Source organism: Numenius arquata, chromosome 9 (assembly GCF_964106895.1).
Source record: "Numenius arquata chromosome 9, bNumArq3.hap1.1, whole genome shotgun sequence".
Taxonomy (NCBI): Eukaryota; Metazoa; Chordata; class Aves; order Charadriiformes; family Scolopacidae; genus Numenius; species Numenius arquata.
This window is the reverse complement of record NC_133584.1, coordinates 51,160,839-51,180,497: the sequence shown is the minus strand read 5'-3', so window position 1 is coordinate 51,180,497 and position 19,659 is coordinate 51,160,839.

Below are 19,659 nucleotides of genomic sequence, written 5' to 3'. Positions count from 1 at the left end.
CTTATTACAGCTCTGTCTTAAGGAGCAAAACCACACTGTTAATCAGTTCACCGTGGTTTGTAAAAGAGATGGGAGGATCCAGGCATGCCTCATGAAATTTGGTAAAAAAAGAAAATTCTTTGTATTTAGTGGTTTTATTTATGTCTCTGTGTGGCTTCATCTGTATTGCATCATTACTTCTTCCTTCTTTCTTTTCTCTTGATATCAGTGGGAGAAAGAATGGCTTGGGATAGGGAAAGTGAATTTTCAGAGATTTACATAAATTACAGCCAGGAGGAACCTGGAGTAAATTACTCCTGACCAGAGTAAATTACACCATAAACCTGCTACGTGGTGGTCCCATCACCAGTGCAGGACTCTCCAGCTGAACTGGAGAATCAGTCTGAGGAAGATGTTCAGCCCAGATGTGTCACGGTGAGGTCATGGTTTTCTCTGTTAAGGACAGAGACACTGCATATTGACACCTCCTTAATAGTCTGCATGTATATTGTTACAACCAGCTGTGTGGTTTAAAATCCAGAAACTCCATTTGTGTTGATGACAATGCTAGAAATCAATCTACTGAAAGATTATGAGTAGCATACCTCAATGTAAAGGAGTAGCATGGCTCATTTCTGAGCTTTTGCATCTTTTAATAGAGATGGACTTTCCAGACCCCTAAATGTTCTTACAGCTTTTTTCCTATATATTATTTTAAAAAAAATATTTTCTACCTCTTTATCAAAGTTCTTGGGATGGTCTCACCAGGGCTTTATGAGCTCTTCTTCCATGTCCCCCTGGTTATATCTCAGAAGTTCCCTTTGTCTTTCCATTCTTTTATTCCCATTGTCAGGGAAAAATACATATCCTGTGACTTAGATGCTTTAATCATATTAAAATAATACAATCTGCAAAATGAAGACCTTCAGCTTGGATTCATTCCATCTAACTTTAGGCACCAGACCAACTTGCCTATGGGTTCATACTCCTCAGCTCCCCATACAGGCAATGAGCGTGTCAGTCTGCATCTGTTGATTACAGATAAAAAATAAGCTCCGATTTAGGTATCTCACTTTAAGTTCAAATGATGCAAGATGAAGCAGGAGAATAGTCTATAATCCTAGTTTTCATGAAAAAAAACAGCCTCCCAGGCAGGATGTATTAACATCTCCTAGAAACTCAGCCACATCTCTTTTGTTTACCTTCCCTGTAAACTAATTTGACCCACCAGTATATTCACACCTTTGGTGTGGGAGAGAAGAGGAGAAAATAAATTTAAAAAAGAGCTTTTAACAATTAGCACAAACTCTTTTATAAAGTTTGGACATTTCTTTTTAAGATCAGCTAAGAAAGATAAGGGAGGGAGGGGAGAGGAAATCACTAAGTGGTATTGGAGCAATACAGTACTGAGGGGCACATCATAGGTTTTGGCTATTTGTACCAAGCAAAGTCCAGTGTGTCACTGAGCAGAATGGTGCAATGAAACTGATAAGATGAAATGTAAAAAAAAAAAGAGAAAATGCCAATGTGTTTGTCATTAAAACTCTTTCAGAGCTATAATCCAACCTTGACTTCTCCTTTGTTATATTTTCCCTCTGTGGATACAAGCCAGAAAAAACATAGCTGTGCAGGCTGAAAAGGAGGATAACAAATAGTACTTGTGTGTTCTTGGGTGAGATGGATGAGAGGTGGCAGGATGGGCCTTCGCTTGGTAAAGATCCTACATACGGGAGTCCGACTTTCACACTCGGTGTGAAGGACCCTGTTTCTACAGTGCCATTACTTTCAAGGAAGTTGGCAGTGACTGAAGCCAGATCTGGGCTGTTGCTCCTGTTGTATAAAACACTAGAAATGACAGTGTTTTAACATTTGTTTGCAAACTGCTTGTGACACCTGTTTCCTTCTAAAAATCTTTCTGAGGGAGAGAGAGATAGCAGGAAGCTTGTCCTATAGCTAAGGCTCTGACTTGAGACTGACTCAGCAGTTCTGCTTCTAAGTTTGACATGCTTCAGGCAGGTGATGTGGATTACACTTTTGAGGGTAACAGGGCTATTTTGGAGACTAAGCTGGAACTGGGGTTTGAGGGTGCCCAGATCACTTGTGACATGGAGGCAAGGCCCCCAGATTCCTGCACACAAAGCTTGGTCTGTTCTTTATTTTCTTCTCCTGTAAAATGAAATTGATGGCACTTCCATGAGAGAGAATTGAAGAGCTCAGTTGTACATTGGTGTTGGCAATAGAGGGCCAATCTAATAATTACGGTTTAGCTGCACATATTACCCTTTCAGAGGTCAGCAGAGTGCAGTACTACATCCGTGAAGCATGGTGCTATGTAAAATATCGATATGCTTTTATCCTGAGAGCCTCAGAACTGCTTACAGAGGATTTTTCATTACAATACAACTAGTTTTCCTCCTGAAGATCACGAAAGTCCCAGGGAAACCACACATTTTTCAGTGTGAGGTTCAGGACCCTTATGATGTTTCATTTCTTAGAAACTGCTGTATCCAGTAAAGTTACGTCAGGTCCTGAATTTGGGCTTTCCTTGGATATGTCTATACTAGTAAATCAAACATGCCAGGAACTTTCCCTGCGCACTGGAACTTTATAGTTTATTGTGTTACTCAGAGTAGTTTGTGACATGTTTTCAGCATTATCCTGAGCAATTCCCAGGCGTTTCAGGAATTAGGATTATTCCCAACAGACGGTCTGGTTGTAGCCATCCTGATTTGGAGGGGAGGAGATTTGGAGAAGATGCATGAGGAATGGCCCATGCCAGTTGGCCCTTGAGCTAGAAAACAGTCCAGGGTACATTTAATGTATAAAATGTTACAGACGTAGCCTGGACGTCTAAGATCTTGCATGTTGTGCAAGTATCATAAAAATTCATTGACCTTTCTGCCAGGGTAGACTTTTTTTCTAACATATTATTCTATCAGCCCTATAGTTTCTTAAACTTAAATTTTAATTATATAGATATTTGTATCTCTCTGTCTGTCTATCTATCCATCTGTCTGTCTCTATCTCTGTATCTATATGGTTTTATATAGATACATATGTGATGTATTTTTTCCTACCTAAGACATAAATGCTTGATCTAACAGGCTTTCCCTTTTGGATTGTGTCACAGAATTATATGGACCAATAACTGCCTAATTTTCTGTGAGGCTGTACCAAAGTCTAACTCAGGAGCTATTTGGTCAGCAGTTTATGGGGTCTATTTCCTACACTTACATGTGATTCTTCTGTGAAGTGGTATCAGCAGCAAAAGAAAGTCAGATGAAATAATCTGATTCCCTATAAAATTTGCAAATACTACTGTTCAAGATCCCGATCTAGAAATTCAAGGGAAAAAAATCAAAGCAGTTTCTGTGCCTTGCTCAACCAATGCTCCCTATCACAAAGCACTCTCTGATATACAAGATGAAGAAAATGAAACCCTTTGTGTAGATAATCATTGGGTTAGTGTCACAAAAGTTTCTTAGACCATAGTAATGAGCCGCTTTTCCAGCCTTTTGCACAAATGGCTCATGGGTTAGAGTTGTTTTCATGCTTCCCTCTTCCTGCTCCCTTTCCCTCAGAGCACTGGTTTTGCAGCACCCTGGGGGGACTTCCAGGGACTTGATTCTTGCTTCTTTCATTATCACTCTCCCCAAAACCTGAGGAAGAATCAGTGGTGTAAATAGTCCCAAGGGGAGCAGGGATGAGGGGACAGAGGTCGCAAATGTGGCTGTGGTTGTTTCTTTGCCCAGCAAGTGGCCCAGGGCTGCAGACCTGCCACAGATTTATACCTGATACAGACCTGCGACAGGTTTACAGATGTTTGAGTTTAGTGATAGGATGGCCTGAAATGAAAGCAGTGCAGGAATGAAACACTGCACTGTTTGAGTACCACTGTTTTTTTTGAGAGCTTATGCTACCTGTACTTACCTCCATCTACTTCTCCTCTTCATCACTACTGTAACTACAATAGTGGTTTTTCCCTCATTCTCTCCTCATTGCAGCTCCAGGAGCTTTAATTTTCACTGGATTTTTTACAAAATTTACAATTTTCATCTGAGCTCAGGCAAGCAGCTTTCCCGTGTACTTTCATATTGAGTTTCTGCTGGAGGCAGTGAGGGATGTAGCCTGCACACAGACAGGGCATGTGCTGCCTCTCTCTGTTATGGCTCTGTTGTTACCAACACCAATTTGTTAAATCCCCCCACTGACTTGCTTTCACTGCAGTGCTCCCAATTCCCTTGACATGCTTTTGCTTCAAGAAAAGGTCCTTATATAGGGGCTCAAATCCTGAGTCCTATTTAACAAAAGGACTTCCCTTTTTTTTTCTGTTGTCTCCCCATATTTGTTAAAACATACACTATGGCTTTCCCTTAATAAAGGAATAGCCTTTCTCCCCAGTTCCTTTTCAGCAATAGCCCCACAGTGGGAGTTAAGATTGAAAAGGCAGATTGACCATGCCGCTGTCGTGAAGCTGAACCAAGCTTGATGCATGTGTCCCATAAGGCACAGATGTTTATTCTTCCAAAATAGATTGATATTGGATTCTTTTTTTTTTTTTTTTTTTTCCAGAGGCTATATTAAAACTATTACTAATAAAGCATTGGTATGACAGAAAAAAAGTACATGAAAAAAATCCATCTCTCCAAACTTCAAATGTGCTAGTTCGTGCACATATCTATTTTGTTAGCAAATGGAAATGTCCACAAGGATCTCTTTTTTTGCTTTCAACTCTTTCCCTCTTTATAATCAGATGAAGTTGAAAAAAATCTGGAAAAAGACTATTCAGTCTGTAATACCCCAGCCTCATGCCAGTGTGACAGACTCTCCTGGCTCACGTACAATCTTCCAAGTGCTCTGTACGCGGAGGGAACGTGGCTGCATCCCACGGCGTGGTGTGGGGAGGAGTGAACTCCTGGGCACACTGCTGTGAAGCGGCACGCAGGGCTTCCACACTTACCTATGAAAACTGTTAGAGTCAGTGTGAATAATCCAGGTGACTAAATTGGAAACTATTATTATTAATCATTGTAGGGAAAAACTATCAGCCAGTGTTGGGGGGAAGCTTGATCTGTTGCAGCCCTGTCTTACCCCTGTTTTAGATTTCATAGGGTTGTCATGTGCCTTTGCTAGCACATACTACTGCTCCTTAATGTTTTATAAGGTGGTAGTTATTACTGGAAGGCAAGTTTGGTGTTTTTAGGATAAAAGTCTAAACTGAAAATAAATTGCAAAGCTGTTCTAGGTACTTTATTGTCCCATCATCGCAGCATTTGACATCGTTGTTAAACTTTCAGGATTTCAGTGGTTGTTGCTGTCTCTACAGCCTGGTGCAAAAGTTACTGGAGTGAGCCTGGAATACAGACAGATTCTCTAATAGCCTCATTTTCCTTGGAAACAGGAAAAAAAATCAGCGTGGATTCACTACTCTGGTCTGGGGGTTAAGGGCAATGAGAATTAATTTCCTGTGGGCACTTCAGCACACACTTCCAGACCTGTTGGGATTCCTTTTTTAAGCTCTATTGTCAGACATTTTTAATTGTTGCTGTCTAAGATTTTTCTCACCTGTACCCAAAGCCGGTTGGTTTAGCTCTATTTACTTGGCTGGCATGAATCGGCCTCCTGCTTGTCAATAAGCAGTCTCTGGCCCAGGGTGCTTGTTTTAAGCTTGTGTTTAGTATGAAAAATTGAGCAGTACACAATCCTTAGTTATCACCATCCTCCTTTTATTCAAAACTGGGGATGAGTTTTACTTTGTACTTACACATACACTGACATTTAAGAGCACAAATAGTTCAGCTGACTTCACTCAGCTACTCATATGGTTAATGTTATGCATGTGCCCAGGAGCCTCCCTGATTTGTGGCCTAAGGTCATATCTATTAAAGTGCATAACAAAACACTAAAACCTCTCCTACTTATCCAAACCCTGTTAATCTAAACTACTTTCATGTCTCTGTTCCATTTGGCTAATCAAGGTTTCAGTAGAGTTGCTCTGTAAGGATAAATACCAAAATCGGTTGAAGTCTGCCCTCGACAAAGTACTTCTGGCTCCCAGTGCCTTTAATGAGAGCCCTGAGTGTGTATCTGAGGTTGGAATTTGGCTCTAATGGAAGGTGGATTTTTCAAATCTTCTGTGAAGTGCTTCACAAAATAAGGGGTTTCAGTTTTTATACCCACACATGATATTATACTTACAGTTACCTTTGGCTGAACGATTCTTGGAATTTCTTGCTATCACATCCAAAAAAATGACACATTGAATTGCTTATCAGCTGCATATATAAAAAAAGATTGTACCATAAGACAACATAGGGTTGTCAAGGTTTGTATCGAAAATGCTGCTTGAATTATCCCTTGTGTCTCAATTTCAGTTCAGCTTTTTTTCTTAGACTGTTTTTTTGTATGTGTTCATTTGCTTTTTAGTAACCTTGGGGATAAGAGCACCTCTGACTTTCTAGATCTTCTCTTGTCTGCTGTGGAAAAAAGGAAACACAGCCAATTTTTTTTTTAAAAAAGAATAGAATCATAGAATTGGAGCTTTGGTTTTCTTGTTAGGGAATGAATTTTCGTTGACAATGGAAGCTTGATAGATAGTTACAGATCACAGAAAAATATATTTAACTCTTGAACTATGAGAAAAACGTCAGTTAAAAATGTGTGCATTTTGCTGATTGTTTACAAACAAGGTGTGTTCAAATGTGGGACAACACTGAGAAGATGCTGACAGTGAGAAAAAATCTTGTAGTTCAAAAGCATCTCTGTGCATTCAGTAGCTGAATATATTTTCAGTAGTCATGTTCCGAGATTTGTAGGAGACGGAACAGTACTAAGAGATAGGGCCTCACTCCTGCAAAGCAGTACGCAAGCCATTTCTTAGAAAATAAATTAAGAAAAATGTCTAGGATAAATGGAGTGAATTCCTCCCTGGACAGATTTATCTCTTCATATGGACTTCAGAAGGGAGATTGGTGGCTAGTTTAGACTAGGCGCATAACTTTAAAGGGTTTAAAATTAATGGGGTAAATCTCAGCCAAGGTGTCTGGCTGTGTGCTGGAGCTGGTTTCCGAAAGCTGAGTGTCTTCAACACCCAAAGGAGAAATACCCAGGTAGTTATCACTACTGAAATTGGAGGAAGTTAGGTGCTTCTCTCAAATGTGCTAAGTCACTTAAAACAGCCTTCAGGCTGCCCAAGCTGGGGAAGCAGGTGGACATTAGATACTTAAATCTCAGCCATTTTTTCAGTTCTCGTACTGCTGTTACGCCTGAAGCTCTTCTCTGGCACTGTTCCGTGACATGGGATGCCCACATTCACACCAGTTAACCCTCTTACTTTACAGGATGGATTTATAGGAGTAGTCCGATAGGATCAATGGCTGTACCAGCCCCTACCCCACCAACAGAGGTTTTGCAGTCTTTGCTGTCTGTTGACCCACCTGTGAGAGAAGGGTGAGACGACTTTCACCACTGTTTCTCCTACACCAGGCACTCTTCGGGGAAGGAGGTAACTATTCCGCAATTTTGAATGAAGAGTCGCTCAGCCATGTCCCTGTCTCCATCTCTTTCCCACGTAGGACAAGGTGCACTGCAACATGCCTTAGCATTTCCTAAGATCCATGGATGGAGATAAGTTCCAACATTGCATGGATGAGTCATTCTGAAGCTCCAGAGAAACCTCCTTATCTCTGATAAGTCTCAGTTCTGAACTCTTTCTGAGTCAGGAGTCTGCTTTTTAGGTCCAGTGGATGTTGATGTGAAGTGCTCTAAATGTGTAGCATTTTGCAAACTGTACCTAATTTTTTCAAGGACTCAGACTACTGATTTCTAGTGCTTGATGACTGCTGAGGCTTTAATAAAATGAAACAATTTAAAAAACTGCAAAGTTGCAGTCTCTTTGCATTTAAGTTGCTCTGCAAATTTCTCAGTGAGATAGTATTTAATTTCTCAATAGGAGCATGCCTTAATCTCATCATATGATCTGATTTCTGAGTAAGAATTATTTTTCAGATCTGGCTTTTTTATGAGTCCAGGGTCTCAGAGGGATTTCAGCTTCTAATTTTCAATGCAATCTAAGTGCATAAATGCTCTTGGTAATCTGGGCAAGAGTCAATGTTTAGTTGGTTTTGTGGCAAGCTCTCGTTATGCCATTATTTGGATCACAAACATTCAGGGAGAATATTTGCTTGTTTAAACGGATATTTTATGCGAGAAGCATTTTATTGCTGGGAAAAATTTCCTATCTAAAACAGATTTTGGGTTAGAATCAAACAAAAGCTAACAATGTGTATTCATAGTTGACACTTAAAGCAGAAATTCATCCTTTTTCAGTGAAGGTAAAAGTTATTCATTCTTTTAATGGACAGATTCTTCTGACTTTGGAAAGAGATTAAGACAATCATTTCATAGATTTATTTTTTGTCTTCAATACTAGCACAACCTTCCTCCCCTTCCAAATTCTTCCTGTCATCATAGTAATTCAGTGCTGCTGATTTAGTGAATAGGATTGAGGGAGACAAGCAATCCAGCATGTTGAATTTGAACTCTGACCTTCCCTTTGCATTGTTGCACAACTTCTTAGTTTTGCTAATCAAAAAGCATTCTCCCTCCCCCTCTTTTCTCAAATGGGCAAAAACTAGAAATGTAGAGGGACAGGGTGGTTTTGGAAACGATCAGGAAAAGACACCTGTACATTTCTCTGGTTTGGCTCAGTGTTAAACATTTCTTGTGGATCTGAAATCTGATATTTGCATTGTTCTTCAAATATCAAAATAGGACTAAATTCCTTAAGATTCCTATTATGCTTAAACACGGGAACGTGGCCAAGCACATGACTTCTCATATGCTGTCTTCATCAATACTGAGCTCTTGACATACTATTCATGATAAATTGAGATGGACAAGACATCAAGTGCATTTTAGCTCTACAACAGCCAAACTCACAGAGACTTCCATTATGGTTGTGCTCGTTGTGAAAGACCGCAATGCTCTTGCTAGAGCTGTGGTGTGTTTAAAGCTTGCTGGTATTCCGTTAGGTCATACAGTGGGAAAAAGTACAAAAATAACAAACTTGTTAGTCTGCTAATTGCAGGCTTGTTAAGTGATACTCCATTTCTGGTGGTTTTTTTTTTTTTCCCCTCTCCATTGCTCTGATTAATGACTATTCAAAACAAACACAAAAAGGTCTTCTGAAAAAAAAAAAAATCACATTGCACCTGAAAAATCTTTTACTGGATTTTCTAATGCAAACCGTGCATTTGAATACATAGCTACAGGACTGAAAACACCACTGATGTATCCTATTTGATTAATTCATTCAAGTGATATCCAGCTTTTGAGAAAATCATCAGCTGACTTGTGACTTGTGTGTCCTGAGTTTGGCCTTTCTTCTTCCTTGTCTTTATAACTGCAAATTTTGTTTCTTATGTTCTTTTAGCACAACTGTTGCTTGTGTAGTCAGGACATTTCCATTCTCTGTGCTCTGTGATAGGACCCTGAGTGTCAGTGGAAAGTTTCCCATGGACTTTGAGGACTTATGGATCGACCTAGCACAGTAGGAACTCACAAAACACTTGTTTCAGTGGAAGTAAATAATTTTGGTTCGGTAGCTCATGACAGAGGGCTTTTGTGAAACCAATTTTGTTTTCTTTTTAGTTCAGATGTGTTTTTAAGAGTCTTGAGGGTTTTGATAACAAGTACTTCCTAAGCAATATTTAATATTATTTGATATGGACACCTACCATGTAAAATAACAGAATTTTGTTTTAATCTATTTCAGTCATGTCATTGTTTCAAAGTGACTGTAATTCAAAAAGCACCACCCAGGAACACTACTGAGCCTTCAGGGACCTCCTCAGCTAGATTGTGGTTCTGTGTGAAGAAAGTATATAAGAAATTATTGATTTCTATTATTTGGAGCTTTTTTCTTCTGGATTACCAGATCAGATCCAGGACTCGCTACTCTGGGTGAAAGTAATTGCTACAGTTGTTTGAGATTTGTGAGTTCTTACAAATAAGACCTCATTAAAAATGCCCACAGTTAAGTCAGAGAACATTTTGAGCATCCTCCATAGTACACTTTCTACAGAGGATAGGAAACTGCCACCGCCGCACTGGGCAGACAACTCTGCCACATCCCTGCTTCAGTGCAACATATCCCTTCAATGTCACTGAAAGCCAGGACTTCACAGGTCAAAAATCTCGAGTGTTGCTACTTCAAAATAATAGCTTTTTGCTCACTGTAAAACTTAAGTCCTTTCCCACAGAATGGTCCCTGTTTTGGAGCAAAAGTCAAATCCCCTTGCAATTTTGCTTTCAAAAGACATTTACTTATAACACTAAAATGAAATAGAGGAATTTAATAACAAAAATTACTTTCATCACAGATTGGACTAAACCCTAGTCTCTGACGTCAAATGCTTTACTCCCTGCTGGTAGTCCTCCTTGCAAATCATGTAGATAACACTACACATAGTTCATATATGTGCCTCTGGAATATAAGAAGAAAGAACTGGAGGTTGATCTTTGCCATGCAAAGACATTATTACTCTTTGAAATGCATGCAGTTGGTGTTGTGGAAAGGCATAACACTGAACAGTTGAAAATAATAATAAGGGAGAGCTCCAGAACTAACCATTGCAACTCAGACGCTAGCGAGCAGCCTCCTCCTGGCTCTGCTGTTTGGGCATGTCTGCACTCTAACAAGCCATTTACCCCTTGTAATTCTACCACTCCATGAGAAATGATTCACAGATGAGATTCATGTTTGCCATGGAAGGATGCCATTTATGGGCAAAACCTCTTTTTTTGTTTCATCGGGGGACAAATTTCCTATTACTATCGCAATTTGCTGCTATGAGGCTGTGATACCCCTGGCTTCTGTAAACCAGTAAGGTTCATCGATTTCAAGTCCTTAGGTTATTTCTTTGAAAATTTGTAACTGGATTAAAATTATGTCTGTGAAGAGACACAGTCATGTCCTTACATCTAACTTTAGGGTCCTGGGTTTTCTCATAACTCATGGTGGGCGACAGACACCTCAAGAGAGGTGCCTCACCTTACTTAGCCTTAATGGCCACCTCCATTGCCTGTCAACGGTGTCTGAAGGAGTAACTGGACAACCTGTTCCTCTTCTACACGAATACAGTGGGATGAGAGGAATCCCTCATACCACGGGCAGAAAAAAAATGGATTGATGATGGAAAATATCAAAAGCTGTATTCTGCTTTAAATCAGGAGCAATACCATTTCAATAGGAAGAGTGGGCCTAGTGCACCATCTCTTCCATTCTAATTTTAAATAGTGTGGTTTTCTGCCTTCCTCTCTCTTTGGCATGGGAATATGAAAGAAGCTTTTATGATTAACTGAAGTATTCTTTACAGTTTACCTTTGTCTCTTAATTATTCATTTTAACTAGCTTCTGTCTACTTTTTAGGTAGTTCCCAGTGCTATTTATATTTTAAAGACCCTTTATTAGGCTTTTTGCACACGATATGTAAGACTTTATATCCTTGCTTAACTGAGCTGGCCTTTGTTGCCCTTTTCTGTGTTTAGATTATAACCAGGATGAATTTCACTTGTGGTCTCTCCAGCTGTTTTTTAAGTAGTTCCCACTTTTCTGCAGTAGATTTCCTTCACATTAGAAGATTCCAGTCCAAATTCCATAGGGTATTTTGCCTTCCCTTTAAGCCAGCTTTCCTTTATGTTTCTCTTCCACGGGTCCTAGCTCATACGAATCCTACAAATGCAGTGTTATAATTAGAACTATGTGAACACAGCACTTCCATTTCTCAGAGGTTCCTGCAAACATTTGCTTTGGGTTTCATCCATATGAGCTCCCATTCCTTCATATTTTTTGCTTTGAATTTCAGATGTGAACAATCCAAACACCACTGAGCTCAAGCTCAGCTCCAGTGACTCAATGTTAGGAATCCCTGAAACAAAAAAACAAGTTTTGCTTGGTTTGAGGTGAAATCCACGGTCTAAATGCTCATATTGGTAGTTACATGTCCATAATGAATCTTCAAGCGTAGAAAATCAGTGCTTCAATTTTGTGATATAAACAGTTGACCTGTTTAAGGGGTTCATGACTAATTTTTTTAGTCTGTAGTGGAGTACCTGGGAGCACCTTCCTGCCTGGACGGGCTGGGTGAGAGCTCCCTCTCCTGTTTTAATCTGTTTTAGACTGTGGCCTTGGTGGTGATGCCCACATCTGACCAGCTGGGTTTTCCTAGTAGCGGACCCATCTCAGTATGTTCATTTTCCAGGTTAGATCCAGGGTAGCCTTGAGTTACCTTCCTTCCACAACAAGAAACTACTCCACTCGCTTATTTTTTCACAGTTTTCATCTCTGTCTGTGATTAAAGAGTAAACTGCTCATGGAGGTAACCCAAATTGCCTGACACCAAGCCATGCAATCTCCCTTGAAAATGTTTTTCCGTATAGAATGGGAACATTGCAAGATTTTTTCCCCATTTTATTTAGGTTCTTGTGTTTTTCAAAAACAGCAACAACAAATGAGGAGAAATTGGATTTTAATTTTTTTTTAAATTTTTCTTTTTATGTCTCTCTGTAGGAAGAAAGAATGAAATAAAGACACGAGGTGAGTGGAATGAAAATATTTGCACTGAAATCACTGAAATGTGTAATGTACTGTCTTAAGAGACAGAGGTGGTCATTTTGTTATGGTCCTTAATTTTAGTAGGTACATATTCATTGAATCTCTAACACCCCAAACTTCATTTACCATATGTTAGTGCCTTTCCCACTACAAATCTACTCCTCGAATCCCTGAAATTGTGCTCCTTTTTTTTTTTTTTTTTTTAAGAAACAGCCCAGCTGTACAGAAAACAAAAAATGCTCGGTTAATCTTACAATTATCAGTCTTTTATTCTCACTGTGTGGACAGGCCTACAGATGAAATGTCATCTCCTTGCTTCTGAGTTTGGCAACGTCTGTGAGTTACTGCCCAGACACCCAACCTAGTTTGTGGTCACTGTGTGTTGGATCTGGAACTGCTTAAAAAGGTTGGAAATGACTTAAAGCTTCATGTTGGTCTCTTTAGGAAGAGGGTAGCAAAAGGGCAGGGGTGTTTTAATTTATCTAGTGAGTATTGTTGACATTTTTTGTGTTAACAACATTAGGAAGTTGCTGACGGTTTGTTTTCTTTATTTTTCTTGTTTTGCTTAGAATTCTTCAATGGGAACTGATTTTTCATGCAGAATGAATGAAAATTGTGAGTCACAACAGAGTACAAGAAAAGGTGGAATTTTCCTTTCCAGACATGGCATTTTCTGGAAACCGTAAAAATGAAATAACAAATTACAGAATAGAGATAACAGCATTTTAGAAAGCCACACTAGATTAGAACAGTTGAAGGCAAATTCTTTGCAGCCGCTAATGCCAATTTGTGGATAGAAAACCAAGAGGATTCTTAAAGATCTTTCTCTTAATTGATTTAACGTTTTTCTTGTTAGTCTGCAGAGCTGCCAGTGCGAATAACTTGTGTCTTCCTCATGGGCTGTAGCTGTCTCGTTTGTTCAGCTTCATGGAGCCGTGTGGGTCGGTTTTCCTCGCCGGGACAGGTTGGCGATGGAGAGGCAGAGCTGGTGGGAGCCCACTGGAGGGCAATCGAGCACCATCTATCTGCCCTCCACCGCCGTTGCTGCCTGACTGACCCTTTCTAAAGATTTTTGATCTGAACTCTTAATAACAGTTTACATTTCCACGTCCGTATTAGATCTGGGGTTCCATAAAGTGAGGCCAGCACTACATGTTTTTGCTCTCCTCAAATATTACATCGTCTATTTATACTGTGTGTTTTTGTAGCCCATGATGTAATATAACAAAATTTCAACCATGTGCATCACACATGCAAGTCCGAGTGCAGCTGGGTTGTGTAGCACGGCTGAGGTAATGTCAAGAAATTTCATATTATATTTAAAATGACACCTGTAAAAATAATCTTCAATTTGTAATTTAAATACTGTAATACTCAATTATGTGAACTGACAGGAAGTGTCCCAGCGGTTTTGGAAAATAACATTCTTTTATCCATCGAACCTTTGATGCATTTTTGAATAGCCATAATGGAAGTTCAGATCATGACCTTCTGCCTTGAGAGAACAAAGTGAGGGAGGAATAAGATCTTCTACAGCAAGGTAAAGTCCTCTCTCTGCATACACATTTGCTTTCTCAGAGTGAAATGTCAGCTGTGCACGCTTTATCATTACCCAAACCAAGGAGAGCTCAAAACTGTAAATCTAGCCTAATTTCTAATTGTGTGCCTTGGTTATGGCAGCACACACATGTCATCTGTAAATATATATCCTGCTTGACTCCTAAAGAGAGGCTTCGAATGTTTTCCTACAGTCTACATCAGTAGCAGTCAGATTCTCTTAATGTGGGAGTGAGGTCTGTGACTTGGCCATTGAAAGAGCTCAGAAGTCTTCCAGATGCAGGAATCAGTTTTGGAAATCTACTGAGCTGTTTCTTAAGTATGTCCCTTTTGCTTATTTGGGGGGGGAGTGAGGGGGAGAGGGAGAAGGAGGGGAGGAGTTGGGGGGCAACGACAAGGCATAGGCTTTGTGCAAGTAGGTTATGAATGTGATAGCCCTGGGATTTCTTCCACTGTAAATTACACCTTCTTCCCTAATTCCTTGGCATTTCCCTTATCCAAGAGCTGTTTCTTAAGGTTCTCATGAACCTTAACACTGCCCCCCCACAACTTGTACCTGTTATTGGCTTCTGCAAAATCTAAGAGAGTTCTCCTACGTCTGTTTCCATTATGTACTTTCAATATACTGAATGTGACTTCCAGAGAGTTGTGTTTTGTGCCACTTAAATAAACTCTGTTCTTTCCATTCAACTCTGGTAACCTGATACGGCACAATAAATGCTAATAAGTTTCCTGCAGAGTAGTGCTCTTAAGACAGCTTATTTTTCATCCCTCCTTTCATGTTGTGCCCTTATTGATGACTCAGTCCATACCACAAGTGTTCTTAAAGAAGATAAAATGTAAATAAAAGTGAAAGATGCTGGTCAGATAAGGAACTCAGAAGGACACAGGAAATGCTTCCTAAAGAACATTATTTCTGCATCCAAAGTTGCCCTCTTTTAAGTTGTAGTTACTGGCTATTACTCTTCGTAGGCAATTAAGGACAAAATGTTGCATTAAATAATTAACAACAGCAAATTAATGGTTTGGTCTACTGCAAATCAAGGACATATGCCTTGTAGGTTGGAGATTGGTTTGTTTTCTATTGATAAAATGTTTTCCTAGACATACTCTTTACAGGTGAAAGTCACCCATAGTCTTACAGCAAGAGAGGGCCTGAGTGACCCCTGTGGATATCTGTACATGGGGAGTCAGGAGTGAAAAGTGCGGGAGGCCATTGTCTGACATGGAGAAACTCTGTCAAAGGAAACAAACGTGGAGTGACCGCCTGCCATGGTTGCACGTGCAGGAATCACCAAAGCTGTGGCCCCTTTCCCTGTCCAGAGAAGGTGGTCCATTACCAAGAGCATCCAAGGCTCTTCTCACCCATACCACAAGTCTTCTTTCCTCTCATATAGCTCTTGTGCTGAGTTTGCTCCCTTGAACACTGCTCTGCTGGTAAGAGGAGTGCCTGCATCTGTGCGTGCAGGTCCCCAGGAGCTTTATCTCCATGCACGTTGTGTAGAGCAGCCTATGGAAGGGAAAGGGTCACCTTTGCAGCAGGAGAGGTGGGTGCAGGAGAGGAAGGGCTGCCCTCTGGGACCATTCCACCCCAGGGTGAGAGGTGTTTGATGTTGGTTTGTTATCGTAGCAGGCAGAGCTCATAGGGAGAACAGTAGATGGTGCCTGCCCTGAGAGGCTTCCTGCGTTAATGCTTTAATGCAAAGAACAACACAGCTGGGCTTTTTTTAATGCTTGGTAAGGAAGGGGAGCACATCTCTCTCTGCAGCCTGCCTGCCTCACACGAAAGACAACAGGAAGGAAGTGCTCTGCTCTTAAAAGTTTGTTTCAGTCTCACGTTTTGAAAGAGCAGGTCACTTCAAAGTCCCACCACAAAATTACCACATGCCATCTGCTCATTACAAATGTGCAAGGGAAATTATTGGTGCTTGTGCCTTGTTTCTGTGATCCAAATGTATGTATGTGCCAATTATTTATTTTATTTTTAAACAGACACGTTCAGTTGTCTCCCACCCTTCCACGGTTCTTACACTGAACATCTTCTTGGGATGTCGGCTCTTGGGGTAGGAGACCACATGTGCCTGCACTGCTCTGCTCGTGTGTGTGTTCGGATGTAAAAGGACCACAGTGTCCATGACAAAACCCAGGGAGGGCAATTGTCAGGTTCCATGTGGTGCAAACGTGTTTTCTGTTGAAGCAGGCTAAATTCAGTGGCTGGTATCGTGCAGCTTTCCCAACGGTTGTAAACCATAATGCAGCTGAGGGTGGAGGCCCTTGATGTGTTATTTCCAGAGCTGATGGCCAGGCAAGACTATTGGTTTGTTCTGCTGCATATCCCAGACTATAGGCTTTTAACCATATGCTCTATTAGCAACCTTTTTTAGGCAAAGTCTTTAAAACCTCAGCCACATGGAATCTCATTAGAGCTGAGAGGAGCAGAATTTAGTTCTTGGTTCTGCTGTGAACACTTAAGGTGTTGGTCACCTTGCCAAACTTCAGGTGTCTTGTCCAAGTCAGTTATTCAGATTGTGTCTATAGTCAATGCAGAGATACCTGCAAGGGGTGTTTTCTCCTAATTGTTGAGACCTATAGAAGTTTCTCTCGGTTTATTTTAGAGGGAGGCTGAACAAGAAGCTTAGATTAGATTCCTAATTTTTATAGCACTAAAGGTGGTACAAACCCTACATTTAAACCCTTGCTGTCACAGTTCCCTTTTTGTGAACACTGGATAATAATAAAACCGCTGAAGAGATCCTCCTACTAGGTTAATGGAGCATGGTCTCAATCAGAGCCTTAAAAATGCTTCCTTATAGAAACAGTAACTGATCTCAGTGGGGTTATTCCTGATTTATGCCAGTGTAAGAGAAGGACTGGTTCTCAGGTTTCCTACTGCATTCAAGCTAGCTAATTTTTCTCAGGGCACATTCATACCAATTTGGGGCTGAATGCTTTACTCATTTGTATGATGTATACATTTATTTTTAACCAGTACTTGTTAAAAATAAACTTTTCATCAGTGAACAGTCCAGGGTGGACAGATGACTCACATGTGCTAGTGGGAATGGGATGAATCAGCAGCACCGTTTGATTCGTAGCACAGTCTCAGGTCGAGCAGCTGTGTCTGGAGAGACTGGACATGCTCCATCTTTCAGCTCGTTGCAGTCTTGTCCCCAGCATGACTGGCTGCTTCTGTCAGCAGCAGAGCCACGGGGCTCACTGCACAGCGAGGTGCAGAAGGACCTATGCTAAGCTGGATGTATTTTCAGCTCTCTCTGGTATCAACATGTGCTTCTCATGTTCAAATTGACACAATTTAGCAGTGCTGGGTTACAGCTCAGGTGTCTCTGCACCATGCCAACCCACCCCAGCCCTGTGGAAGGTGGCTGAAGATGGGAGGGCTTGGCTTCTCGTCTGCATTGTGTTTGGTGATGTCCAGGACACCAGCCATGCACGACCTCTACTATTGCACCTGCGTGTCACCTGAGGCTGGCTGTACTTAACTTCAAGTGGAGATTGACTTTCCACCTCCTCACGTTTCCCAGGCATTTCCAGGAGACAAAGCACTCCAAAACATGGTGTGGCCACTATCACAAGAGTTATTACTGAACTATTAAAGTTATATTGAGTCTACAGATATACATATTTATGCCCTTCTTTTAGCCCAACTATATGTTTTTCAGGCCTTAAAGCTGCAGGACATTTTTTATATTTGTTATTGAGAGCAGATGTGCCCAATTCCAATCATATTCTACTGAAGAATGTCAGGGTTGTGAGAGGTCAAATGGTGAATGTCTTTCAATCTCCATTATTATTTCCTCCACTCAATTGCCGCAGCAGGGAGACTACAGTCGTTAATAGAGACCTTCAAAATATTCAAATATATTACAGATCAAAACCTTCCTTATGCTCTTTCAGTTGCCTCCTTCCGCTCTTGAAAAATGCTCTGGTTACGCTACTGCTTCAGCCTGGGACTGGAGTTGAGCTTTTGATCATACTCACAGCTATGGACACTGGAGATGCTGACCTGGTTTATAGTATCATCTAACTCGGAAACCAGCCCTTTTGGGAAGGTGTGACAAGGCACACACTGTTGCCCTGTGTCCCGTAGATGCCCCTCTGCCTGGGCTTGTCCTTGCCCACATGCCTACATTGACCTTGTTGCCTTCATACTGCAGCAGAGAAGGAGCGCTCCCAGCAGCCTTAAACGGGAGGTGCCAAAACTCCCGTTGCAAGACGGTTCAAAAAGCTGTTTTCTTTCTGAGATATGAGCCTGACAGTGACCAAAGGGGAACAGAACAGTACTGGATGGGAACGGGCAGAGGGAAAAGGCCTGCGCACAAGCCCAGCTCAAAAATGCAACCTCAGTTTCCCCTGCTGTGCTTGGAAATCGTTCAGGGATGCATTCAGGTCTGTCACAGGCCCAGTGGAAACAACCATGCCGAAGACCAGAAAAGTCCAATTTTAGAGCTATGACAGGTTCTTCCCTTTCCTTCTGGGGCCTTGGAAGGAGGATTATGGAGGAACGTGTGATTAATGCCCTCTCTCTGGGAGGAAGAAAACATGATTGTACATTCTTTCCTAGTCCCGTCCATCATCTTCAGTGATGCTCCTGGGGAAGCTTATTCCTTCACATGCAACATTTGCAGAACTAATTTCCAAAAAAATAGGAGTGGTTTTAAATAAAGCAAACATCATTTTGCAATTATCTGCAATGCTTTAACATTTATTGATTTTCTCACTCAGCCAGGGAATTTTTTTCTCTCTCTCTGCAAAGCAGCCACTTAATAAAACTGTTCTTTTTTTCCTGTGGGACTTTTTGCACTGGAAATGTTCAGTGGGCAAACTGTCGCCGTGTTGTGAAGTTACACCTGGAAGTGTAATTGGGAGATTTTTAGTGAACGTGTGAGCTTTGCTACCACTTGTTGTCCTTGCTCAGTCAGGCCCCCCATCTCTGCTATGTGCAGCGAACGCTAAAATGTTTCTTCTTTCGATTTCCTGAGTTTCTAACTGAAACAAAAACCAGGCGCGGAATGAAGCTCAAAAACATTTCCAGTTTGGAAAGGAGACGTAAGTAAATGCAATATCCTGGGACAGGAGGCTTCTTGTGTTCAAGAGATCTAATAGTCCTGAGGACAGGCCTGCCAACTGGCTTTCGTGCCTTGGGCGTTAGGGCAGGCCTGCGTACTTTCTCTCCAAATCAGTGGTTTTTAGGGGACTGTTAGAAAGCACCACTATTGAGGAGCGGTGCCAAATCCAAAGCTATCAAATTCAGCACTTGCCACTTCATCCCTTCCTCCAAATATTAAACTCCCGTACGGCGCTGCGCTTGCCGTGCTAGGAGCCCTAACGTAAAAATGCTGTGAGCTTACGCAGTGCTGACAGGATGGTTAACGTCCTGCTCGGTTAGGAAATGCTATAGCTTGGGAAGGGAGCTTGAAAAGAGCTGCCCGCCCCTTCGTTTACTCAGAAAGTACGCACGAGCCAGTGGGAAACAGAGGGGGTCTCTG